The following is a 14,612-nucleotide window of genomic DNA, read 5'->3' on the forward strand; positions in this document are numbered from 1 at the left end:
AGTGCACAACTATTTACTAACAGCTTTCCCAAATATACCAGGTTATTATCTCTAAAATCAGAGCTCAAATCCCATGTGTAAGTCGTAGTGTGATGCTCTGGAGGGCACTCACCAAGCATTGTACTCATTTCAGGGATTTTTAGAGTTATTCTTTGCACTCATTCGTTTTTGCTTGTATCGGATGATATTGTATTCCATCACGAATCACACCAAAAAACAGCAAAAAAGAGATTGGAGAACAGCGACTAATGAGCAGTGCTCTTGCTCGAACAAAACGAGCAAAGGGGAATAAAACACGCTCTCCTTTATTCACTGAGAAGAACGACATTTCTAGATAAACATTTCAAAAGATCCTATCTGCATTGATCGACTTTCTTTTTCGCCAATAACTCAGCTGCAAAACCTTTCTCTGTTGTATTTTACATTTTGGACGCTAGATAAGAACCTCCTTTATCAAACTATGTGGCAGAATTAGCGCGAAATCTGTTTGCATAGTAGTGGTTATGAAAAGAGAAAGTCGATGAAGAAAATCGATCAAAGCAGATAGGGCCATTTGAAATGTTCATCGAGATTTCTGCTTATCATCTAACAATAACAATTTCAGGCGGAAAATGTCAGTTGTGTCCCGAATGTTCTTTGTATAAACCTTTGAAAGGAATTACCAATGTTTTTGGAATAGCAAACCACCAGTTCAATGAACAATGATTGCTTTACTCACTGATGAAATGTTTTATTAATATTAGAGGATGTGATGAAAATTATTTATTAGTTGTGTATTGAGTCTCCATGCACAACTATAGGAACCTAACGCTTCTAACGTACCGCAAGTATAGGAGCGTTTCCCCTATTAGAATATTTCAATGACATATTTAGAGAAATTAGGAAAATAAAGATGAATCTTTGAATTTAAGTCCAAACTATTTCGTGGGAAAGTCCCGAAAATGATGACTGGAACACCTTGTAGATTGGAGGTGGATCAACATATCTCGATTATAGACAGTCTAGTAATACACCTGTCGATGTGTACCACCATGTATTTATATCCAAATGAGCACTTCCATATGATTTGACAACCTGTCAGCTCACATTGATAGGTCTATACATTACAATGTGTGTATATAGAGGGTATCGATGACAACGGCTATAGTACTAATTTATTAAACTGATAGTTTGAATCATGATTCAAGTAGGGGAAAAGTCGGTTTCGGCAATACCTTAACCTATTATCGACAAAGGGTAAACAACGTCCTTGAGAGCTCAATTTTGGCATGTGGATACATTGTGTTTCAAAGCATCTATTAGCCAAATTTGAATGCTCTAGGATTTTGTTTACCCCCGGACGATAATAGGTTAAGGTATTGCCAAAGCCAACATTTCCCCTACATATAGTTTTATACCATTGACTGACATGATTGTACTTGCAATGAATAATTCAATATAGCATCTTAATCGAGATTATAGTGCAAGCATAATCATGTCTGTCGATGGTATAAGCCGCGACCATTTGTTCTTGAAAATTGAACAGAAACGTCATACTCCATCAATCCAGAGACGATGTTTTATAAGAGATGTGCGAAGACTGAGACCAACAGTTCCAATTAAACTGTCAGTCGCGGTTCCTGTCAAGCAATTTAGGATTCAACAAAGGGTAAGTAAATTGGCATTCTTCTTCTTTTTTTAAATATCAATTACATGCAATCGAATACACGAAACTCAATACAACTGCATCTCAATACTCTTGGTGAACAACATTTAATACCAAGAAAACCACTTCAACTTTACAGCTTTACTAGCAATCGTAAAACTTTCTTTGAAAAAGCGTTGCCCGATGTATTGCTTCTAGCAATGGATTTAAGTTTATTAAAACAAGTAATTGCGAAGTTTGACTCATTAACAAAGATGAGTGGATATTTAATGGTGAATAAATATCAGAAACTGAGTAAATAAAACAAAAATGACCAGTTAAGGTATTTTACCGGTTCAATTATAAAAGTCAAAAAAGATTTAATTAAACACTAATACACGGCGAATGAGAACGACCAAAATTTGAGCGATGAGTAAATTTGCCTCATGTTTTCCAGGTTTGTCCAGGTTTTTCCAGGTTTGTGCAGGATAAACTTCCCGAATTTGAGAAATGTAAAGAGTGAATTCACTCAGTCTATTGCTAATGCTCCCTGGAATGAGTAAAATTTTCGTAAATTTTCCTCATTTTTCAGTGATAATAATATTTATGAGGTAAGTTCTCGCACTAATCAAGTCAGTGAGGTTTTACTAGATTTTAGAAATACGGAACTGTTCTGCAAAAGTTTAAAAGTATGTGGAAAATTCAAATATGAGAAAATGTACATATTTCGAACTAGTGCAGACTTAGTTCTGTTAATCCCATTGAACGATAGAAAGTCAAATTTGTCGATTCATTGATTCATTGCGGATAACAACAACAACGGACAGCAATTTCAACATTTATAAAAAAAAAAATTGCCAGCAACACTTACTGGGTGTATCTTATGGCTGTTCCCTACTAACATTATCCCTAAATTCCCGAGACATTTATGAGGGGTATTAGCGTTCTCTGCATCTCTTTTAAGTAAATGTAGGACTAACATACCTTTCCTATCCCTACCAGTTGTAAGGAAGTGTCCTTAACTGTTGGAGCGTGATATGTCTTTATCTGGGAGATAGTGATGTGTTGTGTATGTTGGACGAGTTCCGGGACGTTTTGTACCATTTCTGAATCAAGTGCAATTTGAATTCATAATGTATGAATCCCCACCATTGGACTACGATCATGGTTGTATTTGGTGAGTTTGTTCCAGTTGAAGAACGTTCTTATACATTTGTTATCATTGTTCTTGATTTATGGATTTTATGATTTTTGAAATTGGAGTGTATGATTGGGATTGGTGATGGATTTTCTGGCCAGCAGATAGTTAAAAGTATTGTTACTCATAATAGATTATCATGCAACTTTAGAATAAACAGCACAATATTTTTGACACAGATGCTACAAAACTGCCATTCGATCTATTGTTTAAATAATTTAAGTTTATTAGAAGTCTGCTTAATAAAGAAAAAAAAATACTAAAACGACTTATTTAAGTTTAATTTTAGCTCCTTGATGATGATCTTTAGATTTTCTTTTTGCAGCCTTCGTTCAGGCTAGGGTTGTTGATTTTATTCAGCCCTCCGATGATGAAAAATCCTCAGATTTATACCATAATGATTCACTTTTTTTCATGCTAGATCTATCAAATTAAATTATTTAAGTTCGGTGATGGAACATCTTTAGATTCACTTCTTTTTCAGCCTTCGTTCAGTTTGAGTTTGTTGGTTAAACTTTAATTTCAGCCCTTCGATGATGGGAAATCTTTGGACTTACATTATACACCCATATTCTCGTTTTCGTTTGAGCCATGTTTTTCACACAAAACAACAGTTTAATCGCGTTTACCTCCTTAATTGAGAACTAGATCGCGATTTGAGGGGTTTTGTGGGTTTGAAATCGTGAATCGCGTTTATCTCTTTAGTTGAGGCCTAGATCGCGATTTAGGGGTGTTATGATTATTTCGCGTCTAAATCGATATATGATGGGTGCGTTTATCTTCCTAATTAAGGCCTGGATTGAATTTTTTTCATCGAGTCCATGAAGTCGATCTTAGTCCTATATTTTGTATAGAACTAACGACGTGTTAAAGTTTTTTTTTTTATATTTAGATTTATATTTTTAAGCGGTAAATTTCCACGATTGATTTTAAGCTTATGAAACATTATGAGGCTGGCTAATTACAGATCTTTTGGATGAGATCCTTTCCAGTCATAGTCTCATGAGATTCTTTCCAAACATAGTCTCAACAAAATTAATTGAGAACCTCAGCTAGCTTGATGGCTATCACTTTTGCTTACCGAATAGAAGATCGTCCGTTTAAGACGTGTTTATCGGAAATCCATATCAAATCCTTCTCAAAAGCTGTTTTTGTCGTCGTCTGTGAGGTCGTTGTCAGAACTGTAATCTAGTTACAGCAAGTTGAACGAGATCTTGATAGTAAATGTTTGTGATAAAAGGAGTTCAGTGGACTAGTGGCGACCGATTTTGCTTTTTGAGCAGAAAATTGTGGGTTAAACCTCAAGCTCCTTCACATTATAGAGCTTAGTTTGAATTGGATTTATTCCTAAAATGAGATAATGCGTACTGAAATTCGGTATGAGGAACGAGTATTTAAAAGAAATAATATTCGAGTTTTGGGAAAGACGCGTTGATCCGAAATGTATAATACATTCTTTTTAAATATTGTTGTTATCGTAGTAACGCTGAACAGAAAATCGTGGGTTCAATCCCAAGCTCTTTCACATTATAGAGTTGTACTTTAAATCGGTTTTCTTTGAAAATATTATATAAAGCGTAATGAAATTCGGTTGAAAGGTCGGGTACGTAAGAGATGTAATATTTGAGTTTTAGAAAAGACGTGTTGATCGGAAATCCAAATCAAATCCTTCTCAAGAGAAGTTGTTGCCGTCATCGGTGAGGTCGCCGCCGGGATCGGAACCTAGTAACAAAAAGTTGAACGGAAACTTTATCGTTATTTGTTTTGTGATATAAGGAGCTCGGTGGCCTAGTGGTGACCAATTTTGCGTAACTTGCAGAACCTTAACTCCTTCGCGATATTGAATCGTTAGGACATCAATTCAGCATATCGTTTACCAAATCGAATCCTGCTGCATCCTTTTTATCCATCATCCTAGTGATTTATCGTGGAAGTGCAGAGGTATTCTTGGTTTCCATTAAAGCAAGTTTTACATATTCCTACCCATTCCTTTCTTTACCAGCATTCGGCCGTGGCTGGCGCTGGTATTGCCAAGTTTTAGATCACCAGTACACACATTGAGGATAGTCGCAGGCATCGTCTAATGGTTCTCTGTGTAATTACAGCTGATCTGGAAATAACGGAGTTGCATCCACGGGTGGTCAATCATGCTCATGTTCATGCTCATCACTTGTTCAGCAATTCAAAAACCCAATAAAAAAAGACTCCTGTAAAGTAATCTGAGTGTGCAAAGGATTTAACGGACAAGTCTTGAGATTATGGAAGGCATGTTCAGTGGGAAAACCATCGATCAATAAGACGATATATCTAGAGAGCAACCACACATATTTACGAACATGGCAGTCCTATTCAGAGTTTGGAAGATGTGACGGTTTCTTCACTCAAGTATTAATACATGACAATGAGGAGTTTTGCACATTTTAGACGAAATACACGTACCTGTCAAGGACTAGCAATTAAGGTAGTGGAATTAAATGAAAATTACTAATCCTTTTTTTTTCGCTAAATATCCCATTGTTACCTCCGTTCAGGTGCATACATATTTGTTGGAAAGATTAAGCATCACCAACTGTTGAATTGTGTCTGAACTGACAGCATTCATAGGTTACATGAGCCGTTTGTTTTGATGAAAATATCGATGTGTTGTGATTGCAACAAAAACTCTACCTGTGAGCTCATCTTCTCCCAAGTAATTTCAATAATTGTTTGCTCCAAACGTAGTGCTTCTTATACTTAACCATTTAGGTGGGGTTTTGCCATACCTGGAATGAAAAAAATATGATACAAAATTAGTATTAAGATATTGATGACTGTTAGTTCATTTAATTTTTACGATACATAAATACAGTGCATTCTCGTTTTTTCAGCTTCATTTTTGGAAACCCTTTATAAATTGCTTTTAAAATCCTTGCACCAACGTATGTCTTCAAGATCAAATAGACTTACTTCAAGAATGAAGTAAATTTAATATTCAAAATCATGGTTTTATGAAATCAGTAGAAGAAAACAGTCTTATGCGGAGAGAGGCTAAACCAATCGGGAAGGCACTGTATGCCATTGTTGAGGAGGTTTCTGCAATCTCAATGAACAGCCATGCTGGATTACTGGCAATATAGTAATAACAGTATATATATAGGGAAAACGGCTCTAATGTTGGCCTATGGATCTAAGATTGGGCCCATCGCTAAAAATCTGCTATTTATCAATTTTATCTAGATGAAAGCGTCCATTTAGACGGTACTTATGGATATTTTTGATCGAAAAATTTAGTCAATTGCTGAATTTATGTATGGGCTCAAATTAGGGGCATTTAGGCCGACATACATCCATTTTCCCTACTTGTAAGATTTTTTTTTACAATGTGGTTATGATACATATACATAATCTGCAATGAACAGTGCACAGCAAAACATAAATTTTAATATTACATCCAAGAGGATACACTTAAATCATGTCGAAAATCTCATTTAATGTTTATAGCAAACAACAAATAAATGCAGTAAAAGCAGCGTAATGTCAGTTCTTGCACTGTATTAATGATATTTTTTTCCTTTTTGGCAAGTAATATTACACCATATTTCGACTCGATTGAAGTGCATCCACTTTGATGTGATATTAAAATTAATTTTTTGCTGTGTGAATATACAGATTCTGTAATATAGTTGTCGGAGAAAAAGTCCTCCGTCAACTACATTACCGTGATATCTTTTTTTTCAAATTAATTATCCTTCCAACACGGCAACAAGCTGCTGGTCTGTTACAGTTTGTCGAAAGAGCTTCCTTTACATTTCCCGTAGGAAAAATAATCTAACTGCCAGTGTTGATGAAACTTTGAAATTTCCCAACCTTGAACGCATAGTCCATTTTCAAGAAACCACTCCAGTGACCGTAAATTTCAACCCCGCCTTATCTCTGTAGCAGAATCCAATTTCGGACCATACACAAGGAAGGCTTTCACACGGTTACGAAAATGGATGACCTCTTTTTGATGGTGCGTTAGCTCACCCAGAAGACACCCACCTACCTAATGAAAAAGTAATACAAGGAAGCAATAATGCATCAATCTTTGTTACCTGCCCCAAGTCCATCCGAAAGCAGCTGCTTTTCGAAATAGTAACTTCATAAACCGTCCGAAAGGCAATTTATTCTACTTACTGTCACGAGCAGCTCCCCCACTGATGGAAAGCCATTCGCGTATTACCTCACCGTAACTTTCAATATTCGATACACAATGAAAATCCAATTCCAATAAATCACAGCTGTAAAATTACTTCATCTAAGCAAACTAGAGAAAAAGAATCGCGACACGGCGAAAACCAAAATCCGCTACCAATTGCATCAGCCTGTATGCCCAATCGATCCGCTGCATGGATTATGGATCAACCTCGGTTGGTAGAGACTGCATCATGGAACCGGTCACCACCCACGCGCACTCGTTCGCCGCGGACTTTCGATGCCATATGAGCATTTCATTCGAATTCATAGATGATGAACGGTGGGAACCTGTCTGGGCACGAGTGCATAACCTCCATAGTAGGTGCAACACACCATATTAATCATCATGTCCAAAGCCGCGTCGGGATCTCGGAAATTGACGCTAGGTGATCTAGCAAGTTGCCCAATTTTCACTCTTTCTTATTTCATCAAGGTCGCACGCCAAGACTGTGTTGCAATTTTTGTGGCCATAAACACAAGGCTCGTATGACAAACAGCAGCTTAATGGCAGCCACCAGCTGCAAGTGGTTTAATGAGATCTTTCTGTCAGCCGTTCTCATTGGTTATAACACTGAATGGAATCCAATTCAGCCACCAAGTAGATGTTTTTTGACAAGTGCATTCCAGTTATGGTCGTATGAAACACATCGTGCAGATTTAAGGTGCCTCAGCAGCAGGTGATGGAAAAGGCTACCTATAAGAAGTCATCAACTTCTTCGGTCTCGACATAGAAGTATAACAACACCGACAACATTAATTATTCCGTCAGTCACCATCAGCCACCCAGTCTTCTAGGTGAAACCGTGTGCTGCACATTCGCCTTCGGCACTTGATTGTATTACGTCAGGTTCGGTGTGAGTGCGTCTGTGTGTGGCATCGCTTCAGAACGGAAAAACTGAATGTGCCAAGGATTTCAAGGTCCTGTCCCCAAGACGACATTCCAGACGAAAAAAGGAAAGCTATTGCACCCGGTTGTCTCGTGGGAAACTAGCAGAGTGGGAATGTTTTGGGTCAAGGGTCTTGAAAGCTTTTACTTTGGGAAATCGTGACGATGGGAAATGTTGTCAAGCAAGGAGAAGATTTCGTTGCATTTCTGGCTGTTTCAATTACTCAAATTTGTCAAGATTTCTCCAGATAAGTTCTTCCGAATATTAGAGATTATGTTTGAATACCTAGAAGAATACAATCTTTGGGTTTTCAACTTAGTTAAATTCGTTAAATTTTATTTCCAAAAGTAATTTACTGACAATCCATGTGAATAATTATGGGGACTTCCGATTTGACTATGAATTGATTTCAGGTAAAATGATCTGTATTTCCAGATTCTTGTGTCAACGAGTTTAATCCGGAACTTCAATTCATCCACCAGCTACACTGCAACAACTTTTTTCTGGTCTTAGTTGAAGCATACAGAAATAAATCATTATTTTAAATGACAGCATGTAATAAAAGATTCAATTGCACTGCATTTTACATGCATGTGTGATTTTATATGGAAGAAAAAAATTATTTAATTTTTAACGAACAACGATATAAATTTACATGACCGTGTGGATTTCAGGTTGAATTAATTGAATTTCAGATCATGAAACGTGTAATTGTATACCTGAAAGCCTGGTACAGTTTTTGTTGAAAATTACAAAATATGTTTATCTGTGTACCGTAAACATTTTATTCCTCATTCATAACGGATTTGGTGAACTTCATTAGAACTTTTGAATTTTATTCTGGAATTTTTAACAATTCCGTTATATTATTAAAAGTATTCATTTTCAAATTTTCTAACTTCATAAAATCATCTAAAACATTCGATGTTTCTAAGTTCTAGTCTTAAATTCCATGAATTCAGTTTGAGAATTAGAAAACCTGTCCGATGATATTTTGGATCAGGATTTTGAGAGTCCTGTAGTCACTTTGTGATAGGTTAAACGGCAATACCTCTATCTATTATCGTGTGCGAGATGAATTTAACCATTGAGTGCTAATTTTAGTCGTAAAATTTCTCTGAAGCATGATGAATCCTTATGCAAAACACAGATTTTAGAGCATACTACAATCACACACCCTTACAAAATCAAAATTGTTACTTGATCTACCACCCTGGATAGTAATTGAAGGTAGGCACTCATCTTATTTCCTTTCAAAGGTAAGGGAGCAGATGAGTGTGCTGGTCGAAAGATCTTATATGATTACCTTTGTATGGGTCCCCAGGCAATGAGAAGGCGGACTCTCTCGCAAAGGTGGGTGCGCAAGAAGGCAAATTTCACACGATGAATTTTTCCATTTAGTGCGTCAGAGTAGCCTTCCGAGTTGGCAAACCGATTGGAACACTGGAAATCTTGGACGGTGGTTACATTCAATTATTCCAAATGTTTCACCGAGAGCGTGGTTTAAAGGCTTGGGTTTAAGTCGTGACTTCATTCGCGTGATGAGTAGACTTATGTCCAACCACTACTTGCTAGATGCTCATCTCAATAGAATAAACCTCGTGGACAGCAACATCTGTTCATGCGGAAACGGTTACGATGACATCAATAACGCAGTTTGGCAATGTACGGCTAATGACGCCGCCAGAGAGCGACTTTTGAAGACCCTTGAGGGCCAAGGAAGACAGCTCTATATCGCTATCAGAGACGTGTTGGGTACCCGCGATCTCTGCTATATGCAGTCAATCTATGTGTTTCTGCAAATGTCTAGTATAAGAATTTAATTCGTTTGTCTTTTGTAACTCTTTATTAGTTTCTGTATGTCTTGTCCCCCGTCTTGCTGAGTATCATCGTCACCCATTGGTCCTTCGACAATGTACTCCTCTAACATCAGGTGAGCCACGTATTCGGCCCAACTCCTGCTAGACATAGAATCAAGTGAATTTTGCTACAAACAAAAAACAATGAATTATCGTCTCCGTAAACCTAACGCGATTGAGCCTAACAAATAAACGGACTCGATAAAAAAAAATATGTTTGTATTACTCCAGGCGTGAAGTTAACGATTTACATAGTTGAAGATGCTTAACGTCATATATCAGACTTTAAGTGGTCATTTTATACTCCTCATATATCGTATACAATGAACACTTCAAGTCTGATTTATGACGTTAAGCATCTCCAATTATGAAAGTTATTGTTAAACAAGCTAGAATTAAATTAAAAAAAAAATATTCCCACTCATTTTCTATCCGCTTTACTGCCAGTCTCCAGAGAGCCTGAAGATTCAAATTTGAGAGAGAAAATTTTCTCTTACGAGCTCAGTCTCTCAACATGCCATGTATTTTGATGACAATTGATTTGTGATTTCACTCTCACAGACTACAAAATAGAGTACCTGAGGCTGCCCAACATGTCTGGTACCTTCTATATATTCATTTAGATTAACATTGGAAGTTCCTCCTTTTTTACATATTCTGCACAAAATATACTTCCTGCGTCGCTCCATTCATAAAAAAAACACGGTGGGTAATCCTGTCAGGGGCGGGGCTTAGAAAGTATTTTTTATGCAGAATATTTAAAAAAGGAAGGACTATGTTTTTTTTTGTGCAGAAAAAAAAAGAACGCTAAGGTATCTGAACAAAAATATTGTTCCAAAAATTTATTTTATTGATGCAATGAATTTTGTTGAAATTAGCTAAATAGACATAATTTGAATTTTTCCCTACAGTATATACTAGTGTGTTGTCAGCGAACGAAGGCATGTAGTTCTGTTGGCAGCTATAGTTGTAGTTTTTGCTGTAGTCAGAAATTGAACGAGAGACCAGCTCCGGAGTTCACTACGGGTTGGTACGTACTGTAGCTGTTGTAGCTGGTATCGGTGTAGAATTTGTCTTTTTTGCTGGAACTGCCAGTGGACGTTCCAATGAGCGATTCGGCTGAAAAGTTGTTGTTCGACGGCTTCTGGTTGGTGGAGTAGTTACTGCAACTGGAGTAATTCTTGCTGGTTGTACATTTTCGGGGCTGGTCGACCAGCTGCTGAACGGAAAGGAAGGTGCTACACGAGTCATAAGGCTTTCGTTGCTGATGGATCGGTTTGTTCGTATTCAGAGGGCAGTTGAGGGCTAGGTCTCCGTGCAGGTTCGATAGACTAGTGGTGGTCGATGGATAGTATGAAGACGTGGTGTCGTTGAGGATGTTGGTGAGCTTTTTCGGTGACCACGTTACCAGGTTATCCTCGCCAGATGGATGGACGAAGAAGATGTCCAATTTGCGACTGCAGTCCGAGGTTACCGTTACTCGGGGTGTCTTATGCTCGATCATACTGTCGATTGACTGATAAATCGTTGAAAAACTGGAAGATACTGCTACGGAAGTAACAGGGAGTTCTATAATTGGCTGAATCATACTGTCCAAACCAGCGTATATGGTTGGATTGAAGTATGACGAGAAATTGTCCAGCAGTAGGCTAGTATCGGGAGTTTGCTGTGAAGTCTTCTTATCACCTTCGACGCAATCCGTAGGCTCCACTACTCCAACACCTGCCACGTGATTACCACCAGCCTTTCCCCCCCATGGAAACTAACGGGAAGTTCATGAGGTAAGCTGCGGTCGGTGAAAGGGGTCCTTAATTGACGTCCGGATCCTCGTCTGGAATCTGCAGGTTAGCGAAGATGTCTACAGTTAGATCTCCTTGATCGAGATTAATTTCAAGCGAGCTGGCTCTATTATTCACTTGAACTGTTTGTCTTTCCTGAACCTGAATTACATTCTCAGTTGGTTGAATTTCAGGTTGCTTGGCTGCTTCAGGTATTTCTGGTACTTCACCGATTTTATCAACCACCTCCTAACTCTTACTATCGTTCAACTTCGCTTTCTTTACTTCTCCAATCTCTTCGTTCTTCTTTTGTTCACTTGCTTTCCGTTTTCTTCGCTTCTTTCGCGTTTCCTTTTTCGATCTCCCAGTGGGAGGAGGTCGCTTCAGCGGTGGGATAGGAATCTTTCCGTTGACAGTCCGTCCCGGAATGACATCGATGGATTTGATGGTAAATTTCCCCTTTCGAGCAGCGTTGGTCTTCGAGATCCCCTCGTCTTTCGCAGGCTGAGCTTCGACCGTACATCTTCGTTGCTGACGATCAGAAACGACGAAGTTGGCGGTACTGCCAATGACATTTGGAGGAGGTTCCCATTGTTGGATCTGATGACCCCGGTGGCCATTATAGGTGTTGGTAGCAGCGCAGGAGTGACTTTCACGCCATTCGATTGATTCAGGGTGCCCAAGATTTGATTGTTGGCCATGACGAGGCATGTGCCGGAGACACTGGTTGTAACGGCAACCGGAACAGCCGTAGCCGCCACATTACTTACGGTTACAACCGCAACGGCTTCCGCAACCGATTTGCTCCCAATTTCGGAAGTAGAAACAGCAGTGCTAATATCATTGCTGACGCAACTGATGTTTTCTATCACAGAATTTGTATCCGTTTTACCCGAAGCTTCCTCCGCTTTTCTGTCGGAATCTTTTTTATCCGTTGCTTTCTTCTGCTTGGAAGGTGGCTTTTTGCTCGATTTATCTGGTTCCAGTGGTGAAGCATTTTGTTTCCCTACGGGTGAATCTTTTCCGCTGATTGGCGACGCTAGTTTGCAGGGAGGAACGTTGATGTTGGATTTCTTCAGTAGAGCTGCCAAATCCTCGTTTCTTGCTATCAACACCTGCAGACGTTTCTCCAGTTCATCAACGTGTTTCTTGAGCATGGTGTCCCGTTCTTCGAGGAAGGCTTTAATCTTGTCCTGTAGTTTCTCCACATATTCGATCGTCCGCTGGAGAACTTCGATTTTGCTGAGCTGAGTTGTTATTGTCATATGTCTCCCTTGGCTGTTGTCGCCAACCCTCTCAGTACGACACTGAGTGTGGCCCGCACTTTACGTAGCAACTAGCAATATGACCCACCATATGCCTTCAGCACCACTGTTATAGAAAATCAAGATCTGATCTTCTGGATGATCCTATGATATCCAAGTAACCATTGGCACGCTATTTTACCGTTTTTGGCTAAATACAGCTGAGCAATGGCTATATCAGTGTTTGTATGTTCTGATGGGGCCCGTATAAGGCGGAAAGGGCCACTTAATTGGCTTATTGGTTACTTGTGTATTTAATACACGAGTCCTAAGTTATGATCGAAAAACCGTGGAAGACTATATTGAGTATGTAGAATTTAAAGATATAAAACCCAGGATAATTTGGAGACCTCAAAACACTTTATCATCACAAGTTTACAAGTTCAAAGTCTACGGGCTTAGAAATAAACTTGGGCATCATTCAATACCTGGTCGAGACTGTAGAACTTCAAGATCTGAACTTAAGGCACTTTAAAGAACCCGATATATTTAGCTTTATAAAAATGTTGTCCCACATGATGTCATGAGGTCCCACTCAGCTCCCTGCACAAGACCCCGTTGAGAACGCAGAACACAAAGATCCAAATTTCAAGATAATGGAGATACCGAAACACATTGTCACAATAACCATATATCTCACATGATAAACCATGGCCCATTTAGTAATGGAACTAACTCTTTTGCTTATAACAGCGCTCCTACGTTGACGTTTTCGGAAGCTTTTTAAGTCTATTTGTTGACAACAACAATTACAATAACAGTGCATTTTTCAGTTGATAAAACGCTCTTGTTTTGGAGACAGTCACCATGCAAGAGGAGCGTAAAAAAACGTTCACAGTCACCTAGAAAATCCAAGCTGGCTAAAGCTTTAATTTTTCCTAGAAACACCGTATGGCGCGTGCTCAAAACGTACAGGCATACCTTGAGGACGAATCGAAAGCCTCGTCGAAGGGAAGGGATTCTAGCACTCTTAGAGAGCCAAAACGATGGGTTAATAGTGGATGCATGGAGAATACTCCAGCGCAACATTATAAACCAACAACACATTGAATACATCTTCACTGTGGATGGAGTTTCTACGAACTCTATCAAAGATTGCGACTTTGTGCTGGATTTTAAATTTGGAAACGCCCAAATTAGGAAGAAATTCCAAAAGAGAAATCTGATTCAAAGAAATAAATCAAATGATCGTGGGAGACCAGAACACAGGAGTGACCATGACCCACGAGGAAACTGGTGATTACAGAATGGTCGTAGATCAGTCAGATAAAATCCCAGGATCCAGTGGTGTCAAGAACATGGGAGAAAAACTAGATTCTGGTCATACTACAAATACACAAACGATGATCGAGTGACAAATACAGGATCAGCGCTGGGATACAGAGAAATAAATCTCAAGGCGAATATAAATCCTATCGGTAACCGCAGAACCAATGTTGGGGAGAAAGTTCAACCTAATAAGAGTGGCAAATCCAATCAACAACATTAAAAGTAACACAGAACAAACTGAATGTTGCGCTAATCCAGGAGCCATGGGCAAATAAAAGCAGGATTCAAGGAATTCCTACAAAATCATGTAAGTTAATTTATGATGAAGGACAGCTATCTCCAATAGCTGGCATTATAGTAAATGAAAAAGTTTAAAAATTTCCGATTACAGAATTTATTAAAAGAGACATCGCAGCAATCATGATGGAGGTGCCAACAACCCACGCCAAACGGAAATTTACGTTGCTTCAGCATAATT

The 14,612-nt window shown here is 38.6% G+C and overlaps 1 protein-coding gene and 1 pseudogene across 1 annotated transcript in view; both read right to left on the reverse strand.

The window, feature by feature from the left end:
- Positions 1-12,826, reverse strand: part of LOC135711137 (uncharacterized) — a 57,330-nt pseudogene extending 44,504 nt beyond the window's left edge.
- The window catches only part of stw (straw), a 377,295-nt gene that overhangs the window by 308,933 nt on the left and 53,750 nt on the right, over positions 1-14,612 (reverse strand). The window lies entirely within an intron of this gene.

Source organism: Ochlerotatus camptorhynchus, unplaced genomic scaffold (assembly GCF_037179485.1).
Source record: "Ochlerotatus camptorhynchus isolate MF236.1 unplaced genomic scaffold, CSIRO-AGI_Acam_v1.1 ptg000423l, whole genome shotgun sequence".
NCBI lineage: Eukaryota > Metazoa > Arthropoda > Insecta > Diptera > Culicidae > Ochlerotatus > Ochlerotatus camptorhynchus.